The sequence below is a fragment of the Crotalus tigris genome, unplaced genomic scaffold (assembly GCF_016545835.1).
Source record: "Crotalus tigris isolate CLP2741 ecotype Arizona unplaced genomic scaffold, ASM1654583v1 scf7180000017952.28453644438:3035480, whole genome shotgun sequence".
NCBI classification, from domain to species: Eukaryota; Metazoa; Chordata; class Lepidosauria; order Squamata; family Viperidae; genus Crotalus; species Crotalus tigris.
Window position 1 is genome coordinate 535,084 of NW_024096741.1, and position 17,344 is coordinate 552,427.

The 17,344-nt window shown below is 38.5% G+C and overlaps 1 long non-coding RNA gene across 1 annotated transcript; it reads left to right on the forward strand.

The window, feature by feature from the left end:
- The first annotated feature begins 55 nt into the window (after positions 1-55).
- Positions 56-16,432, forward strand: LOC120308849. Its single transcript, XR_005556938.1, has 3 exons — positions 56-327; positions 5,611-5,666; positions 16,275-16,432. It is a non-coding gene; the product is annotated as an uncharacterized LOC120308849 (long non-coding RNA).
- Positions 16,433-17,344: the final 912 nt, after the last annotated feature.

Consider the following 17,344-nt stretch of genomic DNA (forward strand, 5'->3'; position numbering starts at 1 on the left):
AAATCTTGTCCTTTTTACATCCTCTGTGATTGTTTAACCACAGAACCTTTAGTTTGATGCATGACAAAACCATACAAAATTGTGTGTTGCTGTTGGTAGTTGAGGCATCTGCCAATCTTATGTCATGCTGTTTTTCTTCTCAGTGGCACCCCCCCTCAAAGAATTCACTGTTTCTCTGAGTTAGTTTTAATTGACACTCTTCAGTTTATCACACACCATCTGTGGAAGTAACAGTTTGTGCTGAAATGGAAACAATAAAAAGGGATTTTGGTGGGCATCAAAATGATAAGCAGGCATAACAGAGAAGAATGGAAAGAAATAAGGAAGGTAAGAAAATTTTTGTCTTCAAAAATCTCTCCCTTGTAGATAGAAAGCTAGCCATGCAAGAAAAGAGTGGGGTAAAACTTATCTTTATAATCTTAAACTATTTAGAGCCAGATTATCAGAAGGACTACCTCCTGACATATATTTCTATTACCCATAAGAATCTTCACAACATCTTTCTTTAAGTTCTCCTGCTTAAGATGGGCAACAGCACTAGAGATGATCCATTTGGTTGACCTTGATCTAGATAAGAGCTGTAGTAAAGGGCAAAATGATGCAAAAAATCAGAGGCATCCGGTTGTGCTGACTGGATGCACTGACACGCCTATGTCACTTGCTTTCCTTGTATTCCTGCACAAGGCCATGATTCTGATCCAGAATGGTAGGTATATATATGTGTCTGAAGGAAGGAGACGGATTTGATAGGGATTTTTTTTTTAAGGGGGCGGATTTGTTTTCAAAGTCTAAACTATCCCAGTAAAGACTGGGGGTAATTATATCTCCAAGGAACCAAGGGGGTAATTTGGGCTTATCCTGGGGATAATAGAACAATTTGTAATTGCTTGTTTGTGAGTCAAGGTTCCAGTTTGGGACTGCTGCGGCCAAGATGTTTGTGTAAAACAACAGAGTCTGGGTTTTTTTGTGGGCATAATGGCTGTATTTGGAACTGAGAAAGGGGAGAATTGAATCACTTTAAAAAGCACTGAACTAAAGTAAAACCATCATCAATCATATTTTGTCTATTACAAGTTTATCTTATTTTAATTTGCAAATCTTCATTGACACTTATTTGGATAACCTCAGGGTATTGAACTGACTGAGATTCTCTAACTTTAACAATGTGGCAGCATAATATATTATCATTCTCAGGACTCAATTTTGTTCAGATTCCAAAAGCTCTGGCAGGTGACTGTTGCTATAGCTTTACATTTAGACATGCATTAAGTAATTGTTACTTCACAGAGAGGTTGCCGTTATGATTTGATTCACTGGAGGCCCACAATACAATATGCTTCCTAACAATTCTCAGCAAAACATATATTTCATCAAGACATGATCTATATTCAGACTGGCTGAAGTTCTTGATCCTTTGTTAGTCTTTATTACAGATCTTTTACCACAATCAATTATATGAATTTTGAAAACAGCAGTTTGTTCCAAACCATTCAGTTTATTTCTGAGCTCCCGTTTTAAATCCTATCCTTTTAGAACACTTAAACTTGGATTTCCTCTTTTCTTTCTCCACTAACATATCAATAAGTAATATTTAATTTTTGTTGCTGTTTTATACTTTTTCATAAATATAATTCTATGGATCTCTGCACATTCATCATAGTTGTTGCACAACAAGCAATGTATTAATATGCTGTGTTACACAGAAGCAACAACACAGAGATGAAGTTACATTTCTTTGGGTTTTGGATAATTTGTGAATGCCAATTTATTGGGCACACGTTAGAGTTTCCAGGATATATTAAATGACTTAATAATAGTGTTTTTATTTTTATAACATCTGCTGTTAACATAGATTAATCTTTTAGCATTAAAGGGCATAAAGAGCACTTAAGATGTTTTCCCCACCTCTTCAAATATTCTTCGTCTTATTCCTGACCTGAGATAGGTGTAAACTATTTTCATAGACTACCAATTATTATTGCTAATGAGCTAACACATGATGAAATAAAATCTCAACATGTTGCAAGAAGGAGGCCTCTATGATATGAAGGTTAAAAAAAAAAGGTAAAGATTTTCCCTGTCCAGTATGTTCGACTCTCGGCTAGGAAATGGTGTCATCTCTGTTTCATAGCCGAGGGAGCCAGCGTTGTCCGAAGACTCTACCATGGTCATGTGGCTGACATGACTATACATTGAAGTGCATGGAATGCTGTTATCTTCCCACCAAAGTGGTATCTATTTATCTACTTGCATTATCATGCTTTCAAATTGTTAGACTGGCAAGGCTGGGGCAAGAACGGGAGCTCACCCTGTCAAGGGGAGCTTGGGTCTTGAACTGCCTACCTTCTGGTCAACAAGCCCAGCATCTTAATAGCTAGATCACTGCACCTCCTCTAGAACATTTCTTAAACTATTTATGATAAATGATGCAGGTCATAAGGTTTCATGCAAGATTGTCAGAATCTTCTGAAATGTCTTATCAGAGTTTGGCTTTCTTATCTTCATGAGATGTGTGAATTTTAAGAGGTCTGAGCTATTCTTATGATTCTTCAAAAGTTTATAATTTTTAAAATTTTAGTTTAAGTTTGGGAGATGACAGATATTCTAAATCCTGCAAAGGCCAGGTAGTTGATGCCCTAGTTAAGGATACTTGATATTTTTCTTTTAAAAATGCCTGTATACCATCAGGCTATTCAGTCTAAATAGATAACAAAAATTAATTTTAACTGTTAATTACAATCTTTTCACATATTGTTAGAAATTGATTATACTGGTTTCCAAAATGGCCTACTCTTCCACATACCTTATTTTGTGTTTTAATTCTATGAACACTCAGAGATACTGAAGGATTTACAGTACTGTCTCTGCAAATCATGTCCCTGGGATGTTATATGATATTCTACTCATGGGAAATGGAAGTGTGATCCATTGAACACAGCTGGATTTGTGTAATAATTACACAAGAAAAATAAGATATTATCCTGAAAAAATAATGTGCCTTATACATATTTCATTTGACAATAGATTTGGATGGTCACTAATATCTGAATCAAAGCCAAGGAAATTTGAACAGCTTAGTTCTGTATTATCAGGTATCCCCTCACTTTGCTCAGCTTAGCTCACATTATAAACAAAAGGTTGTCATATGCCTGTATATGTACAAGCTGAATCTCAAATACAGCACAAATGCAATTCAAAATTAAATTCAAAACTATTTTTAAAAATGTAATGGAAGATGATAAAACTGTAAAGGAATTGTTTGGGCTAATGATAGAACTGAAGCAAAACCACTTTATCCCTGAGACAAGAGAACTCATGAAAGAAACTCTGGAAAGAAACCAAGGATTTTTGTGGGGAAATTCATGTGGTCCCACAGAGCTCAAGATCTTGTAGGCAATGTCTTTGAAATAAAATTTTATAAATCACTAGTGCCTAAAAAAAATTGTCTGCAGATGTTCTAAACTACCCCTTTGGTAACAATTGCCAAAAAGGTAAACCAAGGGTGGAATACAGTAGATGTAAAATGAAAATCTGTAAGAACGATTATTTTTGTGAGTGCTGTATAGAAACATGTTTTTCTTTTCCTTCCTGCTTCCTGTTTTGTAAAATGAATATAAAATGATGTATGCTCCATTGAAATTACTGTAAGCTGTTCATTGGTACGCAATAATAAATAAGTCCCACAGTATGCAGAAGCTAGGGCCCAAGGCCAGATTCGACCTATCTTTTCTTGAAAAATCCATAGATTACATATACAAAGAAATATATGACATACATAAAAAATGGGCAGAATTATGACCCAGCTGTCATGTTGACTTTTTAAACAACACCTTGTGGACAGCCCTGGTGAGATCATAGCAGCTGAACAGCCTTCTGCCTAATGTCATAAAAGGATACCTCAGACCTTTGTTAATTTGGCCCTCCTTTAAAGCCTGCCATTGGGGAGAATGAAAGAGATGAATTAAGAAAACAAACAAAGAAACAAACAACAGATTGGTCACATAAGAAGTGTGGCTATGAGAGATATAAAGTATGTCCACATCCACTTTTCTCTCTGGCTACACCACTGCTTGTTTTGGCTCCACTGAAAATATAGAAAACCTGAAGAAATGACTCTCTTGATAGAAAAGAAGCTGCTATCTTCTTAGAAAAAGAATCTAAGTGTTAAAGATAGGACTGGGCTGTAAATTCAATCATACTCTTTTGCAGTACTTTTTTTGTAAAAAAAAAAAAAAGGTGCCGGAACTCACACATGTCAAACAACCCATATGGCCTACCCTACAAGTTCCATTCAAAAAAGATGCCGGAACTCCGTTCTGGGCGTTCTATGAGAAAAAAAGCCCTGCATGTACCACTGCTGATACATTGGCACCTGGCAGGTGGTATGCGGCCATGCCCAGCCTAGCCAACTGTAGCGGGGGAGGTAATGAGCCAAAGCAGTGCAGGGCAGGACTTGCTGTGAGAGAGTCCTCAGGAGCTGCAGGGCGGCTGGGGTGAGGCAAAGGCCCCAGGATCACCACTCCCAGCACACTTGGAAGAGAAAGGACGTGGAGGATGGAGCCAGGAAGGGATATAAAACGAGGCAGTTTGGGTGGGAGAGGGAGAGAGAAAAAAGATGCAGCCTTGGGAAGAGGAGTCAGGTGAAGTTGCACCAAAGAGAAAAGAAGGAGGAGGAGGGGCGAGAGAGGAGACGATAAAAAAAATGCTGGCCGGCAACCAACCTACAACTTCATGCTGGGTGTGCACATAGGTGGCAGCAATAAACAGGCAAGAAACGCAGCTGGGGAAGGGTCGTTCATTCCTCTGGGAGAAATGAAGAAAAGCAGAATCCCCTGAAGGAGACTAGCAAATGGCCCTCGCCCACTTCACATAACCATGACTCTGGGGAGGGGACGCTGCAAGTGACATGAGAGTCCATGTTACCTGTGCTATGCCGACCAGACCCCAGCCTGCTCAGATTTGGGAGGTAGTGGTGCATTCTTTTTATTGTGCAGAGAGGCTGGGCCAGGCAAGGTGAAGCTGGCGAGAAGCTGAACCTGCTGGGGTGCGTGCAGAGGAGGTAGTGAGCACATGGCATCCCAGATGCCTGTTTTGCCCCGTATTCTGAGTGCTTCCCTCTCACCCAGGATGCCAGGCACCATGTGCTCTCTTCCTCTTCTGCACACATCCAAGCAGATTTGGCTTCTCGCCAGCTTTGCCTTGCCTGGTCAGCCTCTCCGCACAGGGAGAGAGCGCCCAGGATGGGACAATGAGAGGGAATGAAGGAGCGAGGGAGGGAGGGAAGGAAGGAAGGAAGGAAGGAGATTGGAATGAGAAGCAGAGAGACAGGATAAGAGGGAGGGTAGGGATGAAGGGAGGAAGGAAGGAAGGAAGAAAAGAAGGAAGGAAGGAAGGAAGAAAGGAAGGAAGGAAGGAAGGAAGGAACAAGGGAAATTGGAATGAGAGGGAGGCAAGATCTGAAGGAAATCCTGCATTAGCATTTTGCCACCAGCAGCCCTGCTGCCCTTTCGCCATCCCCTTGCCTTCTTCTCCTGACCTATCCTGAGCTGGGTCTCTTCGCATGGGGAGGGATGGGCCTCCCTCTGATCCAAATACTTTGCTCTCCTGCAGCCACCATGAGCAACCTGGTGAAAGAAAATGGACACATCAGCAGCCTTGAAGAGGAGGTAAGCACAGCCAGGCAGCCCCTCAGAGAATAGGGGCTGGACTGGGTTGGGTGCCCCAGGAGCTCGAGGGTCGGGCTGGGTGCTTGCCCTCCGTTGCCCAAAGCTCCAGGTAGCTCATGCCACTCTCTGGGAGTCCCCTGCATAGTCCAAGAGGGAGGGTGAGGCTCCTCTGGTGGACCATGCCCTAGCTCCTACCCCAGCTCCACCCCCCTCCACCAGAGACCCTGGAACCCCCCACAGCCCTGCCCACACCCCCCACAGGTGCCCTGTGACCTGAGTGACGAGCTGGCCATGCCCCCCACCATTGACTTCACTTGTCAAAAAGTTGCAAAAGGTGATCACCTGACCCTGGGACACTGTGACCATCATAAGTATGAATTAATTGCCAAGCATCCAAATGTAAATCACATGACCCTGGGAATGCTGCAACAGTCATAAGTGTGAAAAATGGCCATAAGTCACTTTTTTCAATGCCATTGTAACTTCGAACAGTCACTAAGCAAACTGTTATAAGTCGAGGACTATCTATACTTTATCACTTTTTTCCTTTTTTTTTTTGGTCATCAAGTTTTTGATACCTTGCTAGGCGACTGTGATACTTGAATATTGTCATACCCTAAAAGTTGGACAATCAGTGAAAAGCCCTGTTCTAGTCCAACTCCCTGCTCAAACAGTAGACTCTATGTCATTTAAGACAAGTGGTTGTCCAATCTCTTCTTAAAAGTGATGGAGCAACCACAACTTATGATGGCAAGCCTTTCCACTGATTAAATGTTCTGTCAAGAAATTTCTCCTTGATTAGTTTCCATCCATTGCCTCTTTTTTGTGCCTTCAGGTATACAGTGATATATAATTCTAAATCACAATAGTCAATAAATGTTAAATTGTGATTTGACTTTCATTTTTCAGGAAAGCATACATATCATTTATGATTTTTTTCTCACCAGTTTTCCACGCAGAACCAAGAAACTGTTTTTAAGAAATACACAGAAAGAAAAAGCATCTTCGATAAATTCAGAGAAACGAGTATGAGAAAAAAATTGGTTAAAATTGGCTTAAATGAAAATTATTACACATTTGAATCACTTAAAATTTTACAGACCTTTGCCAAATTAATTTTAAAATAATTAACAGAAGAAAGAAAGGAATTTTAATTGTTTTCTGTGAATGATGCAAAAAAGACAGGCAAGGGACAAATGTTTCCTTTGTACTGATGGGGATGGATGGTTACTTGTACATCTGGAAGTAAAACTTTCCTGAAGAAATTATTCACCAGACATAAGTGAGTGATGAAATAACATGATGTAAAGTCTTAATCAAATTGATGAAGCCTGGGCACATGACAGTGCAGCTATGCAACAGGAATCCAGATCAGTTGAAGGATTAGAAAATATGGGGTGGGAAACCACATGTGAATGAATACTCCCTTCAGCAGATTTCTTCCCCCTCCAGATGTTGGGTTTACAGTTCTTAATATTCTGGAAGTTGTAGTCTGGTACATTTGGAGGGCACTTAGAGAAGCTGGCTTTGAACATCCAAATCAAAGGCATTGATTTTTGTGATAGAACGTCTTTCCAAAAGAGATGGAATTTTATCTGTCATACAAAAGAAGAGAAAGACAGGTAAAATAAAATGTTTCTGGAGTTCATTCAAACATTTTACTGTATTTTGCTGTAGAAAAAAAATTGTAATGCTGAGAGAAAGAGAGGAGAGATATAGATAGCATAATGGTCACATGGTTTTCCAATATCTGGAAGCTGTTTGCTAATGACTGAACCTGTCACAGTTAATGACAATTCATTACAGTAATATAAAAGCCTTATAAAAGTCATTTCAGTATCTTAGTTTCTTAATAAAGGTACTAAGAATAAAGAACCAATTTCTAGATCATTGATCCATAATAAGATTAAGAAGGAACAAGAAAGACTCAGATTAGGCAAGGAATGCATTGGCTCTGCTTTTATTTTCCTGCTATTTTTTTTTTAAAAAATGCAATAAACCTTTACACAATGTACAATGCAGAATACACCCTTATTGAACCAGCAATATTATATAATAAAGGGACAACTTAACTATTGACCAATTTTCTATTTTCTGAGAAAAAAAATCAGAATACTTTAGTTTGTAATGAAAATAGATTTTAATGGCAAATTGGTGCTAGTATAGTTGGATTGTTTACTATAGTTCAAACTAGACAATCTTTTGTTTTACTTTGTACCATTTCACTTTTATACTCTGTACATTGAAATGTGCAATTTGGAGGGTTGGTATTAGGGTCACATTTGGAATGGAATTCACAGTATTAGGACAAAAATATAATTCCTCCAGTAAACATACAAGTTTAAAACAAACAAATAAATAAATTTTAGTTAATAAATGTCTAGCCATGTATTATAGGCTTCTCTATTTTATCAAATAAAAATTGCAGAGCAAGATCGAGAATTTAGATGCCTGGAACTGCTGTACATATAGCAGTGTCCAAATAGGTTGAGATTTTATTTCTTAAATGGAACGGAGCACAGTGAGAATTTTGAGAGCTGTAGTCTCAATACATTTGCAGTTTACAGGTTAAAGAAAACTACACATGTAAATATTGGTTTATAATCTGCAGCTCCTTTTATCCATCTTGCAACCTAATGGTGTCCTGATTTAGCTGAAGCTCCCATAACATCAAGAAATAAATATTTATCTTGGCTTATTCCCTTGTAAACTATTGGAGAGACATTTTGAACTCCTTTTCATTTGGACTCTTGGCTGCTTCACAAAATTACACACAAGTATAGGCCTTCACTTATTTTCCAAATCTTTGCACTTTAGTTAAATGTCATTCAATCAACATTTGAATGATAGCTATTCAAAAGGAACTGGTGCAAACTAATTAATGGGTAATCCCCAATTCAGAGTGTGGGAAATTAGGTTGAAAATAGCTATTGATTCTTCTAATCCACCCTTGCTTTTTTTTTTTTAAAGCAGACTTCCATGCCTTGAAGCATTTTCTTATTTGTAGTTTTACCATTGTAAGAGAGGTTCATTTCCTAATTATAGTTTTGGTAAATAAATAAATCTTCAACTAATATCCAACCTAATCCTTTGGCTACCCTTTTTTCTTCATTCACTTCCTGGTACCATTGAAATCTTATGCATCAGACAATGGTACTTATAGAAGTTTTTCCTCCCATTGATTTACCTTGCTAAAATGAGTGATTTAGTCTGGCAGAAATATGAAGATTAGATTTCCCAAAGCTCTTAGTACAAAAGGTTCTCCTACTGTAATTAACAAGCTATATAAGCTATATAATTGAAGTTAAACATATTGATATTTCAAAATTGCACTTTCCACATTCCAGATTCAGAAGCCTGTTCAGACATAATGAGGAAACAAGCTGCATGTTTCTGACAGTGGGCAACTATGTTTTCTTAATGGCTAGAGATATGACCAAATATAGTTCCCTGATTAGGGAACCTCTGTGAAGCAGTTAATTGCCAATAGATTGCCACATTTATACTATTTGGTACATGGAAAAGAATAGTTTTCAGGACTTCAAATGAGACATAATGTTACATGTGGCATATCTGCCCTAAGCAGCACCATTATCACTGTAATGGTGATATGCATATGCAGTTTTTATTTTCATTTATGTTTGCATTATGCTGCTCTGGAAAGTTACACTGTCCTCAGATAAAATCCAGAGATTGTGTGATTGAATAAATTAGATTTTGCCTCCATTAGCATTGTGAGTGCTAATGTCTCCATATGTCTATAGAGGTCAATTTGGGGGTGTTAAATAAGAGGGAAACAAGAGAAAAATATTTTGATCATTTCAATTGCAAGAAAACCATTCAAATGGTATAGTGATTAATGCTGGATTAGGTCAGGGAAAATTTAAATCTCCAGTTAACCAGAAAGCTCAGAGGCTGGCTTTGAATTTATCACCACCTCTCACCTTATTATTTCCCAAATGATTATTGTGGAAATAAGCTGGAAAGGAAGAGAATTTTGGATGGTAATAATCTTTAAGTATCTGGAATAGGAAAAGGGAATATTTTCTAGTTAGGCAGTTCTTGTTCTTCTTTGAAGAGTAGTATCATCTTTATAATGTCATTGCAAGTTAAAAGGGCAACTTTGCTTCTGCTAAAGCCATCTGAAGTCTCAATAGATTTTATTTAGTTTTTTGCCATAAATAAGTACAACGCTTTTTTAGGTTTCAGCAGTCCCTGTGCATTTTAGTAGAATATCTAGGTCAGGGGTGTCAAACTCGCAACTTCTTGTAACGTGTCGCAACATATTGTGACTTTTTTTCCATTGCCGGCAATGGGGTGGGTGTGGTTTCGGCATGACTCATCTGGCCCGCAGGCTGGCAGTTTGACATGCCTGATCTAGAGTAATTCTGGAAGAAGTATAATGGAGACTACATGTGATCCATGGGTTTGGATGGTCCTTCCTCATCTTAGACAATTGTAATAAATAAATAAATAGCAATTACTTTTTTTTAACTTAGAAAGAAGTTTCTGACAATTTGCTCTAATAATCACAAGGTTGCTTTCTGTGTGTGTGTGTGTTCACACAGTTGTTTTCAATTATCCTAAGAAATTTGATGTATGTTATCATAAGACATTAATGCCAGGTCATTGCAAAGTATCTGTCTAATCTTTCAATAGTATTTTGTTCATAACAAAACATCTCTTCATTAAAGTGATTCCCAGAAGTATACAAACTCCATGTAATGAACTGAAAAGCCTGCATTATACATTTAGTTAGTGCTTCCATTATTAATAGGCCCTTCTCATGCCCTCAGCACTTGATTGACATCTAGAAGCCTGTGACAATTAGATGACTTTAAATTGCCTTAAGTTAGTATCATTATTTTAACAAGCATAAATGTGAGGGTATCTACAAAGCAGCAGTGTATGAGCAAAATAGGTGCCATTAATGTCAATGGGATTAAAATAAAGCTAAATCTAAATACAAGCTTATGTATACAACTTTATTGTTCTATACTATGGTGAGCAGCCTTCAGTCTTAGGCTAATTCCATGTAGATTCAGCCTTATTCAAAGTTCTTTGGATGGAATCTGGATGTGCCTTTAGCACAGCCACCCATTCCTTTGTAGTCAGCTGCTTGGAAGAGAAAAAAATGGAGTATTAGACAGTTAATAGTCAACTCCAACCTGTTTGGGCTATCTCTATCCTCTGTTTGCTTGCTTTAATCCTGCCATGTGATCTTCAACAGATTATTCATGAAATGTGGCCCTTGCTATAAATATTTATATAAATGATTCACATTTTTAACATTTACAAAATTAAAATAAGTAGTATAAAACAAAAATATGTAGAGAATGTTTTACTATTACAGCAGTTGCCATCTTATTTTATATCTGAAAAGAAACTTCCTAATATTTTAAAGGTGAAACAAAGATTCTCACTGTTAGTACAGAAAACATGTATATTGCATTGAACACTGATGCACACATCCTTATACCTTTGTCACCATTGATGGGAGCTCATAATATGTCTCTCCACATAGCTGAAATCTGAGAGGCTGCAGGGGAATTCATCTCTCCAACAGCCTTGTGACAAAAGCTCTCTGTCTCAGATTTCACTATTATCCTTCAAGGTGCTGCCGCCCTTCACTTCCTTCTAAACTAGCAGGCCAATCCAGAGATTTGTGAAAGCAGCAGAGGGAAGATCAAGAGGTGGAGGGGAAGGGGGTAACAATTTGGCACTGTATAAAGAAGGCTTTATGTAGGAACACAGGAATCTGCCTTCTGCTGAGTCAAGCCCCTGACTTGTACATAGGATGAGTGGTAGTGGGGACAGGGGTAAGGGACTTAGTGGTCTATGTCTATTATTACAGTCCAATATTGAGACCACATGACAAAAAAGAGAGTCAACAAATAAAAGTAAGATGGATAAACCAAGACCTAAAGAAGAATCTATTGTGATGAATACAATATGGTTATTCTCATATAATAAATAAACTGAACAAGATACTTAGTTTGCTATCCTGAAGCCCTAGCCATACATACCATCAGGTGCCTTCTCCGCGCTTCAGTCCCTCTACAAAGTTTGGGCCATAACCAAGTCCTTTGTCCAAGACCAGAAATGTCCCTTTTGCTCTGTTATTCATTGTACAATTGTTTTTTTACCCAAATTTTTGCAGTTCTTCTCCTTTTGTATTTCAGATGAATTTCAAAGTAAGACACTATGTAGAAATCCTTTTACAATGATTTTCAGACTAGAAAAAAAGGGTGGGTTGGAAATCTTCAGAGGGAAGGAAATTAAAATATCTGAAAATTAAGCCTTCCACAATTCAAACTATATAATATGTTCAAGTACACCACCTTTCAGTTAAGTGTTTAAGAATAAAATCTCAAGTTATAAGAAAAGGTGCAAAAGTTTATTCTAACACCAGTTGTTCCATAGACATTTATGTCCTTGCTATTGTGATTCTGAAGAAGATAACAATAAAATGGACAATGTCTTTAAATAATCTGCAAAAAAAAATCTCATAGTTGAAAATGATCAGTACTATCTGCACGATGGGAGGTATTCTTCCTTTTTCTTTTTTAAAAATGTCTTGTAGCATCATGTTGGTAAAATATTACTGAACTACGTATTTTTATCTACGTGCCCAAACATATATTAGTTTGTAGACAATTTATTGGGATTGGCATAGAAAAATGTACAAAAATGTACTGTTATTCATCAAATAAAATATTACTTTGCTGGTAGGTTTTCAACTTGATATGCGACACTTTAGTAATAACAAAGCCTCAAACATCATTTTTTTAAATAGATTTTCAGTTATCACAAATAGATTAGTATAACTTCATACATGTTTATTTGGCAGTTATTTAATTGGGATAACTCATCAGAAAATGTGCATAGCCCTACAACCTTATATATATGTCAATTAGAAAGGCAACAGGTATTGTGAGCTGAGAGCTGTAAGACAGAGAAGCCTTTAGAATTGCTTTAGAGGTTGCTAAACTGATCTATTTCTGCCTGTGTTCTCAGAAAGGAGTTTTCAGTTTGTTAGTTTGAATCTGCTTCTGATAATATCCTGGACAGTGGAGAAGAAAGATTTTCTAGCCTGAAAAGTCCCAGAAAATCCTCTAGATCAATGTTTTTGCCTGAGCTTGTGCAGAATGATTAATGAAGGAGACCATTAGACGTTTGGAAAGCCTTAAAGCAGTGTTTCTCAACACCTTGACAATTTTAAGGCATGTGGACTTCAACTCCCAGAATTCCACAGCCAGCATTGACATGGGAGAAAACCCGAATAACCAAAGACCTACATATGTGTGTGTGTGTGTTTTCGTAGATGGCAGCTCCGATCACACTTTGCTCGCACAAGCACGAAGCCGAAGACACCAGCCTGAATATGACAAGTGGGACCTTGTCGAAACGTCGCCAAGATACTCTCAATCTTACATGGGAAAAGACCCGAATACACCAAGACCTGCATATATAGTCAGCTCGATGCAATCCAGGAAAGGAGGGGCAACGATCGAGAATTCCCACTACCCCCGCAATGTTAAAACGCTTGCAAAAAGCTAAGAGAGCGATAGAAATTAAAGCCCAGAATCCCTGCATCATGAACACCGGAGATATCCCAGTTGGTGTGCAAGGAGACACGATAGATAAAGATGGGGAGAGTTTGTCAAACCTGACACCTCACCGGCGCTCAGAAAGAAACAAGATGACCGATTCAAGGGGGAAGAAGCGATCCCCCCACTCCGCATCGTCAGCCGATTCCAAAACATATGGAGCGTGGGACTGCGCCGTGCATAACAGCAAGCTAGCGGACGCTCCGGAAAGTAAGGAGAAGAACGGGTCCAGACGGAGAGGTGCGCGAGAGGGCGGAGCTAATGAGATCAGCCTGCTGCGCCTCGTACCGGCAACACCCATGGACTCCAAAGACTCCCGTCATACACACGCAGGAGCGAGAGGTGTCGGAACGAAGAGGAGAGTAAGGAAGGAGCGTTACGGTGCTCAGGAAGATCGTAACTCCACCCCCAGACCAAGACCTCGGACTATAGCATACGCGACAAGAGCGCAGAGGATAAAAAGGAGGGGAAGGGTGTAGTAATCAAAGATAATTACAACCATGAGACCACCCCCACAGAAAAACAACCTATCGAGCCACCCCACCCAGTCTGGAACACTGTGCATGACCATCTTGACGACAGTTGGGTACGAGGGAGGGGCGTTAAGGACGAAAGGAAAGATACTCATAGAGAAAGTGACTGGGTGAAACGTGATTGGGGAAAAGAAAAGGACAAATGTAAATTACCACTCGAACTCGAAAGGGGGAATGGATTGAGGGATAGAGACAATCGGAGAGACGAGGATTTTACATCACCTACCTTAGAATCCAAAGAAAAGAAGCCAGGTTCATAAAGGTAGATGAAGATACACATGCAGCTAGGAAGGACAGAAAGAAACGAACCACCGGAGCACAATCTAACCAATTGGGTCCAGTGACAAGATCGAGGAGCCGAGTGCAGACCTCGATCTGCCTATAAAATGACTCTCTTACACCCTGGCGGCTCAGCCCTGATGATGCCGGCAGGTGACGGCGAAAGCTTGGCGTTTTTAAATTAAACTTTTATAGTTTTAATTAATACCTTGGTGTTCATTTTATTATATATATATATAAATTTATCATAGCAATTCAGTAATAGCAGTTCAGTAATTGATGGGGTTATCCTATTAGGGAGTTTTATAGAGCAGATACTTCTTCACCTTCATGTATCAGTCCTTTCAGATATTAGCAGACTGAGGCTAATGGCTCCACAGCACAGCCTTGTAATGTAGGCTTTGTGCCAGAGTAGAGGGACAGTGAGATGAGGAGACATCCATCCCTCCAATTCTCAGCTATTCTGCAGCTGCTGCTGCTTCCTCAGAGCTGTCACGGCCCTGCTGCTCCTGCATATGCGCTCTGTGAGCCAGAACAACAGGTGAAACCACATAGCTGACGATCCATCAGCCTCGCCAAATGCCACAAGCAAATTTTACTTCATGCTGGACCGCCTTACTGTCTCCCCAGACTTGCTCTCCAGATTTTACTCTCAGGGCACAGAAGAGTTTCTATGGAAATTTATTTTTCTCTTTCAAATGTTGGACATAAAAATCATGTTTTTTTTAATCTGTTGAAACTGCCACACAAGCCAAATTGAAGAACATTTGGGATAAGAAGCAGCAATATTACAATTATATTTTTCCAAGCTGATTTTTGGCTAAGGTCTTTATTTTTTTGTATTTGTTAAATGGATATTCTGCCTTTTCCTAAAATCTAGAAGTAGCTTGCAAGCAGGCTAGAATCTAATTCTGAGATAGTTGGGCTGAGAGTGACTAGCCCAAAAGTAGCCAGTGAGCTTTCATGCCTAAGACAGAACTAAACTTTGATTATTGTAGTCCTAATTCCTTCAAAGGTATCACTAGAAAACACTGGTTTTCCTCAAAACTACTTGACTACCTTTACAAAGAGCTTTTCTAAATCCTACCATCACCTTTTCATCAAGCCCAGTAAATTTTGGAAATATATCCATTAGACCATGGGTATCAAACTTGACCACGTCATGTGACATATCATGATGTATCTAGACATTTTTGCCTTTGCGGAGCTGGGATGGACATGGCCTGTGTGGGCCCATAGGCCACAGTTTGACACCCTTGTGTTAGACTAAACTCCCTTCCCCTTTCTGTTATCCCCTTGCCCTACAAGCTTTGATGAGACTAAGTGTTGTGATTGATTACATAATAAATGAGATAATGCAGTAACCTAAGCCAGCACTGGGCAACCTTTTGATGGCTTAAAGCTGCCCTTATATTCAGGGGTTTAGAGATGCAAAGATGGTGGAATTATATCATACAGGAGCCTCTGAGAACCTTTCAGACACTGGCAGGTGACGAAGGAAATAGCAAACAAGCCTAGTGCTGATCTTTAGAGAATGTTAGGTTCATTTTGTTATTTTACTTTTAAAATGCATTTTAAACTTTTTTTTGCCACAGTATATTGCTTATACCCAAATCATCTTCATGGCCACCTGCTTCCCTTGGATTATTTAAATTGTCTAACTGCAGTACCGCTTCTGTGCTTTTCAATTTCTTTTAACCTATGTGTGTGCAGGTAAATATTTCCTTAGAATTTAGACCTGCTTTAAGGTTAATTTGTTTGAGGAAATTAAGATAAAGACTCTCTCACAAAAAGCTTGATCCCTAGTCCCAACATGAACATGTCCATGTAATTTTCACCTAATCTTTTCAATACAGCCTCATATATTTTTGTGTATTCTGAGAATATAAATGCTTAGTGAAAGAATTAATAATCACAACTTTAACTAAATGTTTATTTTGCTGCTTAAGATTATTATCATTTATTAAATTTATGTGTCGCCCCTTTCACAATAAAGTGATTCTGGACGGCAAGGCAAGATTTCAACGACAGAAAAATCTAATATAGAATTGGCCAGGTTCATAAATTGTGAATAATTGCAGAGACCTATGCTTCTCATTGAATTTAGGGAAGCAGCAATTGCAAATAGATGATTTAGGGTATCTGGATCAGCAAATGTCTTCTTTTCACTGTATTTTTATTTTCAGAGATAGAGAAATGTGGCTTTTTCTACCTCAAGTGCAAGATATAATCTGTTTTCAGAAGGTCACTTCCTGGTCCACTTCAAGTTGCAAACTCTCTCGACAAGGGCATCTGCAGGGCTGAATGTTAGTATCTGCCAGATGGGAGATTTGGGGCTGCAATGGAAGACTCATGACATGTACGTACAAAAATGTCATATGCAACCTTTGGTCCTGACACCTTCTTGCAGAAGAAGCCTGTTTCAGAGAATGAAGGATTTTTTTAAAAAGCCAAATAAATTCTGTCTCTTGTCATTAATAGCTTTTTTGCACCATTTTCTGGTAACAAGTGTTCACAGCTGGGTTTACAGTAAACAGTGTAGCTTGGATCTTAGCTTAGCATGATGAATATTCATTCATTATAAATTATATACCATGATTAAACTATGGCATAGGTATGAACCAGGATACTGTGATTTAATCAAATAAAATATGTTATAACATGGTATGGAAACTCTAGCACTAATTTGCTAAGAGAATAAGACTGGAAGGACAAAGGTTGCAATTTTGACTGACCTTGAACCAATTATTGTATCTCAGCCACCTTACTTCTGGAGGATGTCATGAAGATAAAACAGATGTATGCGAGACACAGGTATATTGTTTTGACAATGAATCAATCAATGAATGCATGAAAATAAATATAATAAGTTTATTATCCCACTTGTTTGAATGTCCTGGGCAGAAAGATACATCTCAAATGCCTGTAAGAAACAAAAGAAGGGAGTGGGATTTTAGGATTATCTTTCCTTAGATTCTCTTGATAACTGCAGATCATCAACTTAAGTCCTACTGCACTGAAAGCTTGGCAGGTAGTTATGAGAAAAAATGAGTCTGACTTTTCTTTTGAAGTTATAGAATACAGGTCATCCTCATTTAGCAACCACAATTGGGACCAGCAAATTGGCTGTTAAGAAATGTAGTTTCTAAGTGAAACTGTGACTGTGCTTATCATCTTGTTCCAATTTCCTTACAGACTTGCAAAGGTCGTAAATGTGAGAATGGGTCATAAAATTACCATTTTATCTTTGTAACTG